The sequence below is a fragment of the Hakea prostrata genome, chromosome 8 (genome assembly GCF_041222555.1).
Source record: "Hakea prostrata isolate BN-2017 chromosome 8, UWA_Hpros_2, whole genome shotgun sequence".
In the NCBI taxonomy this organism is placed as follows: Eukaryota; Viridiplantae; Streptophyta; class Magnoliopsida; order Proteales; family Proteaceae; genus Hakea; species Hakea prostrata.
Genome location: NC_142607.1, coordinates 13,667,801 through 13,683,874, shown reverse-complemented (window position 1 = coordinate 13,683,874; position 16,074 = coordinate 13,667,801). Strand labels below are relative to the sequence as shown.

The 16,074-nt window shown below is 36.1% G+C and overlaps 2 pseudogenes; both read right to left on the bottom strand.

The window, feature by feature from the left end:
* Window positions 1-3,991: 3,991 nt before the first annotated feature.
* Window positions 3,992-5,758, bottom strand: LOC149007074 (F-box/kelch-repeat protein At1g23390-like; annotated as a pseudogene).
* An 8,045-nt stretch (window positions 5,759-13,803) lies between these two features.
* Window positions 13,804-15,274, bottom strand: LOC149007073 (F-box/kelch-repeat protein At1g23390-like; annotated as a pseudogene).
* Window positions 15,275-16,074: the final 800 nt, after the last annotated feature.

Here is a 16,074-nt window from a genome sequence, read left to right as displayed (position 1 = left end):
TCAAATTCATGATCTCTTCGTTAATAGGTACTAGTCATTATCACAGAATTTTTTTTTTTTCTAGATAAATATGATAATCAATTCAATCCATATACATCAATTTTTGAATGGAATATATTACCTAAGGCGAGAGAAGAAAAAAAGGGTTAGACTTTTCTTTACTTTACTTTTTCTAAAATAAATTTCATTAATAATAAAAAAGACAAAAGAAACTTTATTAGGAGCTAAGACACACCAAATTTTTTTTGTTCATACGTGTGGAACACTAGATTGATTGAATTAAGAAATTTTTGTTGCATTCTATAGATATATTTGTTTTTTATTTTATTTTATTCTTTTATTGCCAAACAAAACGTTTATATTTTTTAAAATCCTTGATAAGTCAATGAATAAATTCCCTATTTATGTAATTTTTATAAATAATATATCAAAATAAAAATAGTAAATGGATTCTTTGGAAATAGTCAACGTAAGAATGCTCCAAAATCCAAAATGGAGATCTTGACCGATAGTCAATGAGGATAAATAAAATACTTACATGATACTTTATGGTAATTATATTAATAAACATGTGTCTTGTAGGGAATCAATGGGTTAGGTCGGGTTAGACATGTCTAGACCCAACCCTATCCTAAGGATTTACAATTGGAATCCAAACCCTAATTTGCCAAGATTTTTAGAAGTTTAATCTATCCTCATTTGTTTTGACTTTACCTTGAAAATAAAACAATATGCATGGGTTAATAGCAACAAGGAGACTTCAACTCTTGATTTTTTATTTTTTATTTTTGATACAAGAAAACAATAATTATTACAAATACAAATTCTGCCATTCCCATGGTTCTTCCTTCCCTGATGCTGATGCCGCTAAATAGTTAGCCATCTTCAGGAACTCGTGATTCTCAGTTGTTTCTATCAAGATGTCTACTATCTTGGGTGTCAAAAACAGAATATCATGGATTGCTTCCAACGGCCATGAGATTCGCGGCTTTGGTATGAACTCTCTTATCCGCTTCTAGTTTGTTAAGAATAAGTCGGTCCGAAAATTGTGATTTAAAGGAAATTTCAGTCACATTGCTAATCCTTTGGCCAGAGTTGCATTAAAGGAGTTTCCCACGTATTTACCATTTCAGCAGTAGATTATATTCCCTTGTTGAGTTAATCCCAGTGGCATCCTACTTCCTTGGTCCAGTGTTGTATTATTCCTGCCCAAAATAATATTGTGAGTTTCACTAGCACAATCGACTGGATGTTATAGAAAGTACTATGACTATTTTCTCTATTTATAGATATTGTTGGGTTAATGCTTGATTGCCCTAAGGGTGTCAATTGCATTCTGAAACTGTTTAATCGTACCAAACTGTGCCATCTAAAACCGCAAAGTACCGCACATTTCAAAATTCGGCAAGGTACGTACGAAACCAAATTTCTTTAGTACGTTTCCGGTTTTAAGTACTCATACGGTCGGTATGTACCCAAATTGTACTGAATTGGTATCGTACCAACTTAAGTGATATAAATGTAATTTTACAATGAAAACACTTTACAATTCCCTATTTCAGTTTTTCATTTTGTCATTTACTTTTCTTAGATTTACTTGCTTTCTCTCTATTAATTAGATTTACTTGTTTTGTCTTTGTTAATATCAAATTCTATTGATTGTTTGACCGCAATTTCATTAGGATCTTAATGAACTAATAACAAAAGTGGCATGGGTTTGTTCGTACCAAAAGTGTACCGCACTAGATACCGTGTTTAAACTGTTTTCCTGTATCAATTTAATACCGAAACTGTACCGAACAATTTGTGCAGATACCGAAACCTTATCGTATAGTATATATTCGGTATGGTACAGTTCTGGGTTTTCGGTATTCAAAGTTGGTACCATACCAAAACCATACCAAATTACCGAAACCATACCGATTGACACCCTTCGTAGGATGTAGCGGTGGGTACAATGCTAACAACTTTGTCTAGCTTCTTGGTGGTTCCTAGTCATTGCCTCCCATATCTTTTCAAATAACAGCGGCAATATAATCCGGGCGTTTGAAACAGAAAGTGATTAACACAATGATCCATTGCACCGATTTGCCGGTTATGGAGGATTTCACTAGTTGTTGTCAAACAAGAAAGTCGTGAGAGCTCAATTTCAGACCTGAGGTTTATCCCAACTTGGGCATCGAGTGTTGCCCTAATGTTGATTTTGGGAAATAGAGGTTATATAAGGGTCTGTTTGGTTACATGAGTCTGGAGATTTCAAATCTATGGAATCGTAATTCATAAAATAAACTGTTTGGTTAACCTAAATTTGTGGAATGAAATATGTGGATTCATCCTGGAAAACTATTTGTCGTGATTTTTATAAATGTACAAATGTTTAACCCTTTTATAGTAAGGGAAACATTCCACCCCATACCCATAAATTAACAGATTCACGTTTTTAGTGTAAAAAGGTGAATCTATAAATTTCATGAATCTAGGAATTTTCACAACCAAAAGGGCATAAATCTCGAATTCTTGAATATATGAAATCTCTAGATTCATGTGACCAAACAGAGCCCTAAGTAAATGACATAATTTAGAGGGAGTTGAAATTATTAAGTTAAGGGTAATTTTCATCTGGACCCCCTGAGGTTTGGTCTATGTCATTTTTAGTCCAAAAAAATTAAGACTTTGCATCTACCTCCCCTGTACTATGAAAAAAGTCAATTTAACGACAAAGTATCACTTTTATGACCAATTTGCCCTTTATTTTTTTTAATTTGAATTTTTACATAATTTAAAAACTTGAGGATTCAGATCGAAGAATAATTTAAAAACTTGAGGATCCTGATCAAAGAAATTCCCTTTTTTAAAAATTTCTTCAATAGTAGTCGTGCTTCAGATTCAAACGCATTTTCAGTAGAAATTCCAAGCTTCAAATGCATCTTCCTGTATGGACCTGAAAAAACAGCATATTCCCCATTTGAGTTCTAACTGAACAAATCTGGAAGCAAACTAATTAGAAAAAGGAAAGAGAAACCAAAAAGAACTTCCTATTTCTTACCATTTGAAGATTTTCTAACGCTCTTTCGTAATCAATGGACAATCAAGCTTCTGGGATTTACATGTTGTGTTGGCTAATACCTTTTGCTTTTTAGAGAATCAGAGATGTAGAATAAGGAGAAACCATGAATTTCTCTAACCAATCACGATTGCAAACGTCGGCGCTACAACAGAGGGAAAGATCAAGAATTTTTAGGGTTTATAATTTGTATACTTTCCCTTGCAAACGTCGGCCGGCCGCTACACAGAGGGAAAGATCAAGAATTTTTAGGGTTTATAATTTGTGTACTTTCCCTTGCAAACATCGGCCGCTACATAGAGGGAAAGATCAAGATTTTTTAGGGAAAGATCAAGAATTTTTAGGGTTTACAATTTGATTTGTGTACTTTCCCTTGCAAACTCGGCGGCTACACAGAGGGAAAGATCAAGATTCTTTAGGGTTTACATTAGCAATGGTAGAAAAAAAGAAGAAAATAAACATGAAGATTATGTATGTAAAAAATTTTAATTAAAAAAAGGGCAAATTGGTCATAAAATGATAATCTGTCTTTAAATTGACTTTTTCTATAGTATAGGGGAGGCAGATGCAAAGTCTCAATTATTTTGGACTAAAAATGACATAGAGCAAACCTCAGGGGTCTAGATGAAAATTACCCTTAAGTTAACAACCTCAAAGTTGGATATCTTTGAATTACGATTTTGCCCTCAATTGTAGTCGTTAAATTGAAGGTAGACACCAACAAAAATCTCAATTTGTCAACCAAAACCCCAATATAGGGTGAAAATATATCAATAACACTCTCTGTCATTAGAAATCACAGTCAATGTCGATTTAAGCAAGTTAAACTTTTCAAAAAGAAAATGATAATCTTGAATCGAAAACCTTAGGCTCGATTTGTTTCTTCATCTCTGTTCAATTAAACCATAACTTTTACAATGGCACGTCTTTAATAAAAAAAAGAATTATGGTACAATTAATGTTAGTGATCTCAGAATCTTAAAATAAAGATTCCACCGTGAACGTACGGCTTCCGGTTGCCAGAGTCTTTTGAAGGTCTCCAATCCCTACTGTGGAACATGTAAACACGAATCTCGGCATCTACTATTCACCATAGGATTCAAAACGTAACCCCATTGAAATTGGGAGATTGCTTCGTTCCATTCACACAAGAATATCTCTTCTGGATTCCGAGGATCATAAATGTAGATGGAACCACCTTCCATGGTTGCAGTCACGGCCGGTGGATAGCGGCGAGCTGGCTTTTCTTAGCTTCTCCACCATCTCCGGTGGCATTTCTCCGATGGGTTTACACTCGTAGGTGTCTTGGTCCACTTCCCAGAGTCCCAGGCCTTTCAGGTCCTCGGGTGGTTCCCCCATCAACCCCACCACCACCAGACGGTCGCCGACGAAGCCAACGGTGGACTGAAACACAGCCACAGGTGGGTTCGAGATTAGATTCAAGTTGAAAGCGTCTCCCCATGTCTTGGTTTCAGCATCGAAGAAGCATATTAGAGGGGAGCGTTTCTTCAGTGGCAGTGGAGATCCAAGTGCTGGTGGCTGAGTCCTCGAGCAAGAACGGCATGAGCTGACAGGAATTCCAATTTCCGGTCACCGTGTCATAAATCTCGACGGCGAGTGGGTCATCGTCGATGAAGTCGCAGGTGCCACCGGCGATTAGGACGCAGGAGCCGACGCGTGCGACGATGGGGTCCTCACGCCGTACAAGTGGCGGTCTTGCGTGGTGCCAAGTCAAGTGGAAGGGATCAAAGGAGAAGGAAAATCCGGAAGTGGAGAGTGAGTAGACTAAAAATGTCGGGAGTTGGAAGCTCGGATTGCGACGGTGGCGGCACCGTCGGAGTTGGTGTTTTGAATGCGAATCCAGACGCCGGAGTTAGGATCGTAGGCGGAGGCGGAGGCGGAGGTGAGGGAGTGGTTGCGGTGGTGAAATGCGTAGACAAAAAACCAGGGCTTGAGACGAGGAAAGAGTCTGAGGGAGGTGGAGACAGAGCTTCGCCACTCCTTGGAGACCCGAGAAGCTGCCACCAGGTCCAGCAGCGTAAATATTTTTGTTTTTTTCCTTATTTCTCTATCTTTAAATGTGAAATACCACTCTTTGGCCCCCCTCCAAAAATTAAAAATAAAAATTTAAGATAAAGATGATGGTTACAAATGTCATTCATAATCTTAATCTAATCGTTGTCTTTAAGGAATAAAAGGTTAAATTTTAATTAAAAAATAACTAAAAACTAACTCACGATCCATAAATTTCTCCTTATATATTATCTCCTATTTTCATTTTTATTTATTCTCTCATTAATCTCCTCTTTTATTTCTATTTTTTCTCTTTTTTTTTTCAACAAACTTTGAAATTTTCCTAATTCTTCTCCACATCAGGTATTTACTCTCTCTTTTTCAAATTATTCATTTCTCTCTCTCACACTCACGAATTTTCTATTAATTTACCTAAATTTTAATGTAGACTCCACATTAAAATATAATAAAATATTATGAGATGGGACCTACAGTGGGTCCCACATTGGCCCACATACATTCGGCCCCCCCAATGTTCAATCCTGGCTCCGCCCTGCTCCGAGTGAGGATCATTGCCTCTAACACATCTCCATGGATCGGAGTTGCTGGTTCTTCTGCTGTGTCTGCTTCATCTCTTTTTCTCTCTACGTGTTTATGCTTTGGAAGAAGTGGGTTGGCCATTTAAGTACTGGATTTGGTTACCCAAGAAAAAAAAAGTGCTGGTTTTCAAATCTCTGTAAACAAATAGAAGTGCACGAAAACTGCAGAAATGATGATTTGATGAAGAGGGATGGAAGGAAGCAGAGGGGATGAGTTGTATTTATAATCCACTCCATGGCTTCCACCAATCGTTCCATGCGAACAAGAAGAGAAGATCTTTGGAAAAGCACCAATAGTTTTTAGCCACACATATTGTACGAGTCCTTAAGACTCATTGAGGGTCCCACGTATAAATTATTTTATTAAATTAAGGAATAAATTTACATATATTTTGTGGGACACACACATATTTGATAAAAATATGTAAATTATTAATAATGATAGTTTTTTTCAACAAAATATAGATAAACTAAAGCATCAGTACCAAAAAAAAAAAAAAACACATGGCTTCAACCCAAAAATATCACCAAAATTTTTTTTAAGGTAAGAAATGCAATCAATGGTACTTAGTTTAGGGTTTAGGGTTTATAATATAGACATTTTATTTATAATATAAAATCAAATAATAAAAATTGTAGACAAAATAAAGAAACAAATAATATAAAAAAATAATAAATAAATTGAGAAATAAAAAGAGTACCTAATTGTGGGGAAGAATTTTTTCCCCAAATTATCTTTAACCCACGCTTATAAAAATAGAAGAATAAATAAGAAGAAAGAAACATAAGAGAATAAATAGGAAAAATAGAAGAGATATGAGATAATATAAGAATTGAGGAGTTAGTTTCTAATTATAAATGACATTTTGAATATTTAATAAGATTTTTTTTTTCAAAAATTTCCTTTAATCCACGTTTATAGAAAGATATGAGAATAAATAAGAAGAAAAGATGTGAAAGAGAAGTGGGGAGAATAAATAAGAATTGAAAAGTTAGTTTTTAACTAAAGATGACTTTTATACCTATTATTTTATATTTAAAAGTTGTTATCAATATTTGGGAGGGCAAAAATAGTGACATTTCACACGTGACAAGAAAAAAAAAAGTAAAAAAATGAAGAAAATTAATATAAAAATTTAAAATTTAAGAGAATTAATTAAAATTTTAAAAAATCCGGTGGGCATGGTTTTCCTTCCAAAGCTTCGTTCAAAATATGTTCTAGAAATATTTTTCTAAATACATATAATAATCAACTCAATAGATATATATTTCTAAGAGAAATGTATCCTTATATCTCAAATGAATAAATAATATATCACCTAAACAAGGGAGATAAACAAGGGAGATAAGTAATGACTGGAATTTGGCTAAAGAAATTTTCCTAGTGGGTTTACTTAAACTCTTTTTTTTTTTTGGTAAACACTTAAACTCCAGATATAGGGAAGTATATGGGGGTGCTAATCTGGAATGGGTGAATTGGAAAGGAGATTTACAAGTTACTTGTTTTCAAAGTCAACGCACGGCTTTCTGGATGAAAAGCGAATGTTTTTATCTTTTATGGGTCCAATCACGCGTCCCTGGCCAAGTCAGTGGCCATGACGAGCTCGACTTCATGTTGTGCAATTAATGCACAGCACTGCATTGCGCTGCAACGGACGGGCGAGATTGAGATCTCGACCGTCCGTTTTACATAAGTGTGATAATACACTTTTTGGAAATGGACGATCAAGATCGAAATCTTGGTGGGGATCTCGATCTTGGCCGTTTCACTGTAGGTGATGCGCAATGCACAACACTCAAATAATTTTAGTTCATGACTATTCCTTATTAGAGTTGAATTTCAATGTTGCCTGTGGTGCAAATCAATTCTCGTGATCACCTGTTTTGATTTTATTTTTTTTTAAATAAATATACTTTTTGAACTATGTTACTGAAACCCAAAAACAAAAACAAAATGGGTGTTTATATTTGGACCGTAGGTAACTCAGTATTGTACATTAATTGTGCAGCTCCACTGAATCTAAACTCTCCCTATTATGCTATGCAATCATGTGATATCCCAAAGGGTACCTTAACTCATGATTATATTTGAGGAGAGAAAGAGGGCAAGAGGAAGATGAACCTTGTCAAGCGGGAGTAGCTTTGTTCACCTAAGAACGGAGGGTTAGAGCTTAGAAAGTTGTCCCTTGTTAATGATGCTTTTTTAATGAAAGTGGTTTGGCGTTTCTTACAGCAAAACTCAATATCTCTGTTGAAGGCTAAATATGGTTCTACAAGGAAGATGTCGTAAATATCGATGGTAAGTGGTAGCCGGGTCGATATAATGAGGGGCTCACTTAAGTTAGAACAAAAATTTTTACCACATACTTAGTGGAGAATCTTTCAAACTCTTCACACTAGTCATTTTATAGAACAATACCCCTCACAATTGTAAAATACCAAAATGCCCTCCCACTCACTATGTATCCAATCTTTAAATGGATGAAGGGATGATCTCTTCACCCATCTTCTTCCTATACCTTACCTTACACAAAACTACCTACCCCAACCAAAAACCACCACCCCACCTTCTTCCTTCGTTTTGCTTGCTTGTTCTTTTAGGACTGATTTGAAGAACCAAAGAAAGAAGAATTAATGGAAGCACTCTAGTGTTGTATACTTGCCTTAGAACATGATTTTGATTGAGAAAAAAAAATTCAGAATTGCAGACTCCAGAGATGGATCGATGAAAGAAACAACTTTTGTCGCTACACAAGAACGAAATTGAAATATCCACTGTGAATTGCAAATAATAAAATTCATTGAATCCATCGCTAAATGCAAATGAAAGGTTTTCATCCGAAACAAATTTGGAATGAGTGGAAGAAAACCCCTTTGATTTGATGGACTACCAGAATTGACTCAATCAAGAAAGCGGAAGGAAAATTTTCAGAGTTTTTCACATTGCCGATACAAGGGGAGAAACGAAAGGGAAGATAGAAATTAGGACAAATCATCATCATATCATCGAGTATCTGGGGGGGGGGGGAGTCACTGCGTGAAGGGAGAGGGTTGGCAAGCCCTTGATGACCAATCTGGTCTCTCAGTAGCCTGTGAGAGATGTGCAACACCATTTGGTGAGATATGTTTGGTACTGTTCTGAGAGACTAGTTCTTATCTAAAATCTATTTTTTTAATGTTTCTATACTAAAAGACCATTCTTTGCTTGAAAATTGGATTAAATCCAGTCTGAAAATATTTTCTGAACACTATCAAAATAAGTTAATGTTTGATAAACTCATTTTAAGGTTTAATTAAAACCAATTTTCTCACTTCCGTTTTTGTTTTTTGATAAAAACATCTTTTTGATGCTTTACAAAATGCATTCTCCATACCACTTTTTTGATCGGTCTGTTCTTAAATAACAGAAGAATGAACCGTTTTAACAAATGTCTCTAACCCATTCTTCCATTCCAAAAGAACAGAAGAACGCCAAAAATGTTTTTCTAAGAATGTTACCAAACACACCAATGTCGCAGTGTCTGGGTTCATTGTTTCGAGTGTATTTGGATAACGAATCTTTTACTCCCGTTCTGCATTGCTACTGTTGCAGCTGTAAAACGCACGGGGAAGATAGGGGCAGTGATTTCCGACAGGAAGAGGATGGGTGAAGAGATTCTCCTTTCACTCATTTAAAGGTAAGGATACACAATGAGTAAGAGGGTATTTTAGTAATTTACAAGTGTGAGGGTATTGTTGTCTATTCATAATTTAAGTTTGAAAAGTTAACAGTCAAATGGTAAAAAATTACAGTTCAACTTCAGTTAGCACTGTCCAGCCAATGGTCGAAATTTCAATCTCAATCATTGGCAACAGGTGCTGCGCATTTAATGCGCAACATTCAAGTCTCGGCCCAAAAACTAATTATGAAAGGTTCTCCACTTAAGTGGATAGTCAAAAATTTTAACCCAATTTAAGTAAATGCGATGTGAAAAACTCTCTGGTCATGCAGATGCTAAAAAAATCCCAAACATGAAAAAAAGGGGTGGACCCTTTCCTTAGTTTCGTTCCAAGTAGAAAAATTTTGAAGATAAACATGTAATCAAACTAACCCATCCGCGTAAGTTGTTAAGAGAAATGTGTCCCTTAAATATTAGATGAATAAATAATATACCACGAGAATAAATAAAAAGAAGGGGTTAGATCTCTTCTTTTCTTTACTTTTAAACCCAAACTTGAGGATTTTTCTAAGTTTGACCTGCCTTGATTTGCTCACAACCTAATTTTTTTACCGTGAAAACAAACCGATATACATGGGTTAGAGACACTAGGGATATTTGAACTCTTGATCTCTTAGTTATTAAGTGTCCATGTTTGCTAATGTGCTAATTTCCCGGGATAGTTCTACCACAAAAAGAAAAAAAAATCCCTTGAAGTAGTTTGTTCACTATGTGATCAAATAATTATTCAAACCCAAAATGTGTACAATTCTAATTGGGAAATATTCAATGCCAACGTGGCGTTTAGTAACGTTTTTGTTTTGAAATGGCAGTTCTTATGCAAAACCGTTTATTAATGCTTCTATACTAAAAGATCGTTCTTTGTTTGGAAATGGGCGTTTGATAAATCTATTTTGAAAATATTTTTAGAACACTATTGAATAAATTGGTGTTTGACTAACTCGTCTTAAAGTTTCAATCATCACCAATTTATCACTTTTGTTTATATTCTTTGGTAAAAACATTCTTCAAACCACTTTTCTAATCATCTATTCTTAAATAACAAAATAATAAACCATTTTAATAATGCCTCTAACTAGTTATTCCCTTCCCAAAGAATTGAAGAATGCCAAAAACGTTTTCTAAGAACGTTACCAAATGTGTCCTATTACCCCTTAAATTGATGTCTTCTCTTCTCCTGAATTATCTAATCAGTCAATTAGACTCCCTATAGGGCTAAAATATATCAATGACACCCTCGCAGTTATGAAATCATTGTTAAATGTTGATGTACGCAAGTTAAACTTTTTTAAAAGACAAAAATAACATACACTTTACAAGAAAAATTCAACAGGGATCAATCTGAATCCAACTTAGCTCATTGCTACGGGATGTGGTAACGAGACAGAATCTTCATTTTTACTCAACCTCTCAACTTATGACTAAAAGCAAGGGATGCAAGGGGGCTCATCCCTTGCTTGTTTTGGCACACTAGCCATTGTGATCTAGTCGAGCCCTGGGTTGGTTCTAGTGCAGCCTTACCATTTCCAATAGCTGTAATAATTTTTTGGGTGGACAAACTTTTTTCTTCACCAACGAAAAATCTTTGGGCTATGGTAGGGTTTAGGGTAAACCCTAACCCTACCTGACCCTGTTAAGGCTATTTATTTTGTAGCCCTAAACCCAAACTTTAGGTTAAAAAGTCAAGTCAAACTTAGGCCAAGGTTAGTTTGGACTAGTTTAAGCTTATAGGATTTCATTGACACCCCTGAACTCTCATTCTTCCTAGGCTATTTAAGCACAATTAATGATGATTAGAGTTCCAACAAATCTAGTTACCATACTAAGAAGTTGATCTCATCGATTGTTAATTGGAAATTAGTTGACAATGTTTCTTAATGATATGTGATTATCAACCTCTGCATTACACTTTTAAGTTTATTCATTTACAAGGTTAAGGTATTCCACAATATAATATGATACTAGCCGATAAGTATTCATATTGGATGCAACCGATACGATACATATCGATATGTCTCTCTATTGGATTACACTACAATATATTGGTCAATACGGTACAATACTCAATACGAGGTAACATGTCTCTTAAAATCACTTGACCGATATAATACTCGATATTGATACTTTGAATGTTAATAGGGCTTTTTAACTTTTTTTTAGTAAAAGTTATTCTATATACTGACTTGAATTCAATTTTGACCTTAAAAAATGAAAAGGAATTCAGTTGACTGGAAAAATTATTATACGATGTTGACTTCAAAGACTAACTTTTTTTTAGCAGGCAATAATTTACTTTTTTTTCTCCCAATAAATATATTTAATCTCAAAATAGATCACCGCTCATTTTAATTATTTTATGTGTTAATATCAATTCATAAAATAAAAATAAAAATTCCTAATTTCATTACCAAAAAGAAAAAAACAAATTACTGATGTATTAAAATTTAATTAAGCCAGCTCATAAATCCTAATTTTATTAAAAATGTAAATTATTTATTTTCCAAGGGTAGTTGGGGTTCCTAAACTGACTACCTATCCACCAAAAATTTTTCATCATTGACTTAATAATCATATCTGAGAAGACCCCAAGGCCCAAGGGTGGTCCACAAATTTAATTTTGAACCTCTTCCTCACCAAACATATATTTTGATATTGATAGGTTGGGATGGTCTCTCTCCATGGAGTGTTACATTTTCTTTTCTTTTTTCTTTTCAAAATTATATTTTCATTTTGACACTAGAAGTCTTCATATAAACATGCCTGGCTAAGTCTTTCCCTTGATAATGGAAAACCATAGACCCTTTCGTGGTCCATACACCCCCAAACGTGAAGTGTGATAGAAGAGTTGAAATATGGGAATCTACCTCCACACTCATACGTTTTTTATTTTGTCGGTAGTAATCGTGTTGAAATAAAACATTGAATTTCACCATGCATATTGAAATTAATTGTTCAAATGCACATCTTCGACCTGTTCATTCGTTCTACATTCTTGTTTACAACTAAAACCATGATTCACTTTTTCTTTGACTTTGTTTGTTCATGATGAAATATGGATATGAGAAAAATGGCAAATTACACATAGACTTCATAAATTTACAATCAATTACATCTATATCCTTAAAAAAACCAATTATAAGTATCTTCTCCCTTGTCCTATCATCATTTAGTTTTATTATTTAATAATAAATAAATATTTAAAATTAATTTATTTTTAAAAATAATATAATTAATTATAGATACAGGGGTCTATATGTAATTTGCCCCTGAAAGAAAGTTGCTTGTGCGAATGGTGAGAAATGAAATAGACATTTCATGTGACTTTATTTAGAGACATTAAATTATGGTGAAGTAGAGGATATAAGACAATAAATTTGACAAGGAGAGGTGCTTGATTTTTCCTCTGAAGTGAGAGTGGGGGCAAGAGCCAAGAGTAGTAGAAGTGGGGCCCATGGCGGTGGCAATGAACAGTGAAGTTGCCACTTACACATGAGAGTAAACCATACGTCTCTTCTAGTTTTTTGTCCAACAAGTTTCCAACAATATCATGATATGAGCCGTGTGAAAAATGATAAATATGAGGACTAAGACTTTTGAGTCCCAAATCTATAATCCCATGGACCATATGAGCATATGAGATGGAATGGAATGGGATGGGATGGTTATCAATGAGGTAGAGAAACCTAATTCAAGAAAATTGATGTTATGGGCCAGCCACCCGTCTACCGGTCTAGATCGTGTCGGCCGGTGATCGAAATCAGATCAACATCGGGTCATTAACTAAGCATTAACTAAGCACTGATCAAATCTTGAAGATCTAATGAACCAAAGGAGCCAAGGGAAGATTTATCATCAACAAAGTCATATTTTCAACCTGCCATCTAACACTTTGAAGCTAGGAGCCTAGGATTCATTAACTTGATGGTCGGACATGGGTCGCCGATCAAGCTGATCCACTCCGTTTTTAACATTATTTTTCAGGTTAGTTTGATTTGGTCTTATGGGCAGAGTCAACACCAACAAGTGAAGTCGTTTACTTTTGTCTTGAATAGAGCGACAGGGTCTTCAAAATCAAGTTTGAATAGAAAGAAATCAACCTTAAACCAGAGAGCAAAGAATTGTACTTCCCTCCAAAGTTAATGAGATAGTCCACCTCTTCTAATCAAGTTGGTTCATAATCTTCACCTCCACTTTGAAAAGGCACAATTAAAGCATCAAAAGTAGATTTTTCCGAAAATATTTTAAGGAGCTATCGAATAGATCAAATTCTCTCATCCATCGATAAGAGAAAGATTAGTTGGAAGCATGGAATTAACAAATAATTGTATGTGGATAATTTTTAATACCATGTTTCAACTTGCGACTTCCAGGTTAATTTGAGACAGATTTCAGCAGAAAAAGTGTTGAAAAACCAAAATTTTATTCTATTTTTGATAAATTCTTTAGGAAAAAAGGATTCTCACCAATTCAACTAAAAATTGGTAGCAGGAAATGACTCTAGTTTCTGCAACACTTTAGAATCAAATTAAACAGTAAAACAGGGGAAACTCGAATGGTTTTGTCGATTGGATTCCACCTTGAATGAACAGCTTCCAGTTTCTATAGCCTTTTGGAGGTCACCAATCCCAACTGAGGAACAGGTGAACACGAATCTCTGCAACCGGTTCAGTTCATTCCCCATAGGGATTCACTGTGTAACCCCATTCGCAGAACCCTGCTTTTAATTCGCAGAAGAAAATCTGCTCTGGGTTCCGAGGATCGTAGATGTAGATGGAATCACCTTCCATTGAAGCACGCATGATCGACAGCGGCGAGTTCGTGTCTTTCATCTTCTTCACCATCTCCGGTGGCATCTCCCCGATCGAACTGCACTCGTATGTGTCTTGATCCACTTCCCAGAGCCCTAGCCCTTGCAATTCATCTGGTTCCCCAATCAAACCCACCACCACCAGTCGATCGTCGACAAACCCGATTGTGGAATGAGACACATTAACATTGTCGGAACTGGAAGTCAGGTTTAGATCAAAGGGTTCTCCCCATTTCTTGGTTTCAGCATCGAAGGAGCAGATCACATGGAACCGCTTCTCCAGCAGGTAGAGTTTGCGGTTGCCGGAGACGGCAGTGGAGATCCAAGTGCTGGTGGCGGAGTCCTCGAACAAGGACGGCATGGACTGACACGCGTCCCAACTGCCGGAGGCGATGTCGTACATTTCGACGGCGAGTGGGTCTTCGTCGAAATCGCAGGTGCCGCCGGCGACAAGGATGGTGGAGCCGAGGCGTACGACGATGGGGTTTTCGCGCCACACAAATGGGGCTCTGGCATGGTGCCAAATCAGGTGGAATGGATCGAAGGAGAAGGAGAATCCGGTGTTGGAGAGTGAGTAGAGAAGGTGTTGGGAGTCGGACGAGCGGAGTGCGCCGGTGCCGGAGGAGGAGGTGGTGGTGGTGGTGGTGAAGTGGGTGTAGTTTTGGATGCGAAGCCAAACGCCAGAGGAAGGGTCGAAAGCGAAAGCAGAGGTGAGGGAACGGTTGCGATGGTGAAGGGCGTAGACGATGAACCAGGTTTTGAGACGAGGAGAGATGCGGAGGGAGGTGGAGACGGAGCTTCTCCATTCCTTGGAGACACGAGAAGCTGCCACCAGATCCAGCAGTGTCAGGCGTGTGAGGACCATGGCCTCCAACACATCTCCATGGATTGGAGATGATGATGATTTATCTTCATATTCTTCTTCTTCTTCTTTTGCTTCTTCTGCTGCTGCTTTAGCTTCTTTTCTTTCTTCGTGAATATGTTCTGGAAGGATTTTCTTGATGGGTTTAGCCATTATTGCCATTGCCAACCCGTTCTGTGAAATTCTACAGAGAAACAGAGAATGAAGAAGACGTGGATCGAAAAGGTATGAATGGAAGACATGGGAGTAGACGAGTGTATATATAGAGTAACCATCCGTGTAGGTGTGGTTTGTCTATTTACCTTACCTACTTAATTAATATTCAAAAATATAAAATACAACAGTGTCCTGTGGATTCTTCTTCAAATGATCAATGATGGCCGTGTCATTTGGGAAAATATTTATCTATTATATATAAAATCAAAAAATTAAAAAAAATGGGGAAAAATCTCTAATCTAGCTTAAAAGTTCACACGTATCGCCTTTATTTTTAGGCGTTGGGTTTGAATTGAGAGTATGGATCATCTCTCATGAACTATGTACTCTTTCTAGTCTCGAATAGTCTTACAAGCACAAACTATATGGGGCCCACTAAGTAAAAATAATAAAATATTAAAAAAATAAAAATTCATCACCTTAATCCTGTGGGCCCCGTGTATTTAGTGGTCAACAACCATCAAGGAGACGACCTAGACTCTTGAATTGATGGTGATTGGTGCCTAATATATTGAATACGATTTTGAAGGTACTCAATATTAATTTTAGTTAACTAATGTCTATTTGGTAGTGTTCCCCTAAAACTATGAGTGAGTGATGCTTATGTTAGAATTTTCATGAATCTATTAGTTTTCACATTTGAAATGATACATTTGCCCTTATCGCTGAAATAGAGAGGGAGAGAGAGAGAGAGTCAGAGAGAGTCATTAGGGTGTTGCGTAGGCCTCACTTCTAAGCATGATTCTTTTACCTTAGTTTATAATAGGATTAGGAATGATACGATTCTAAACTTT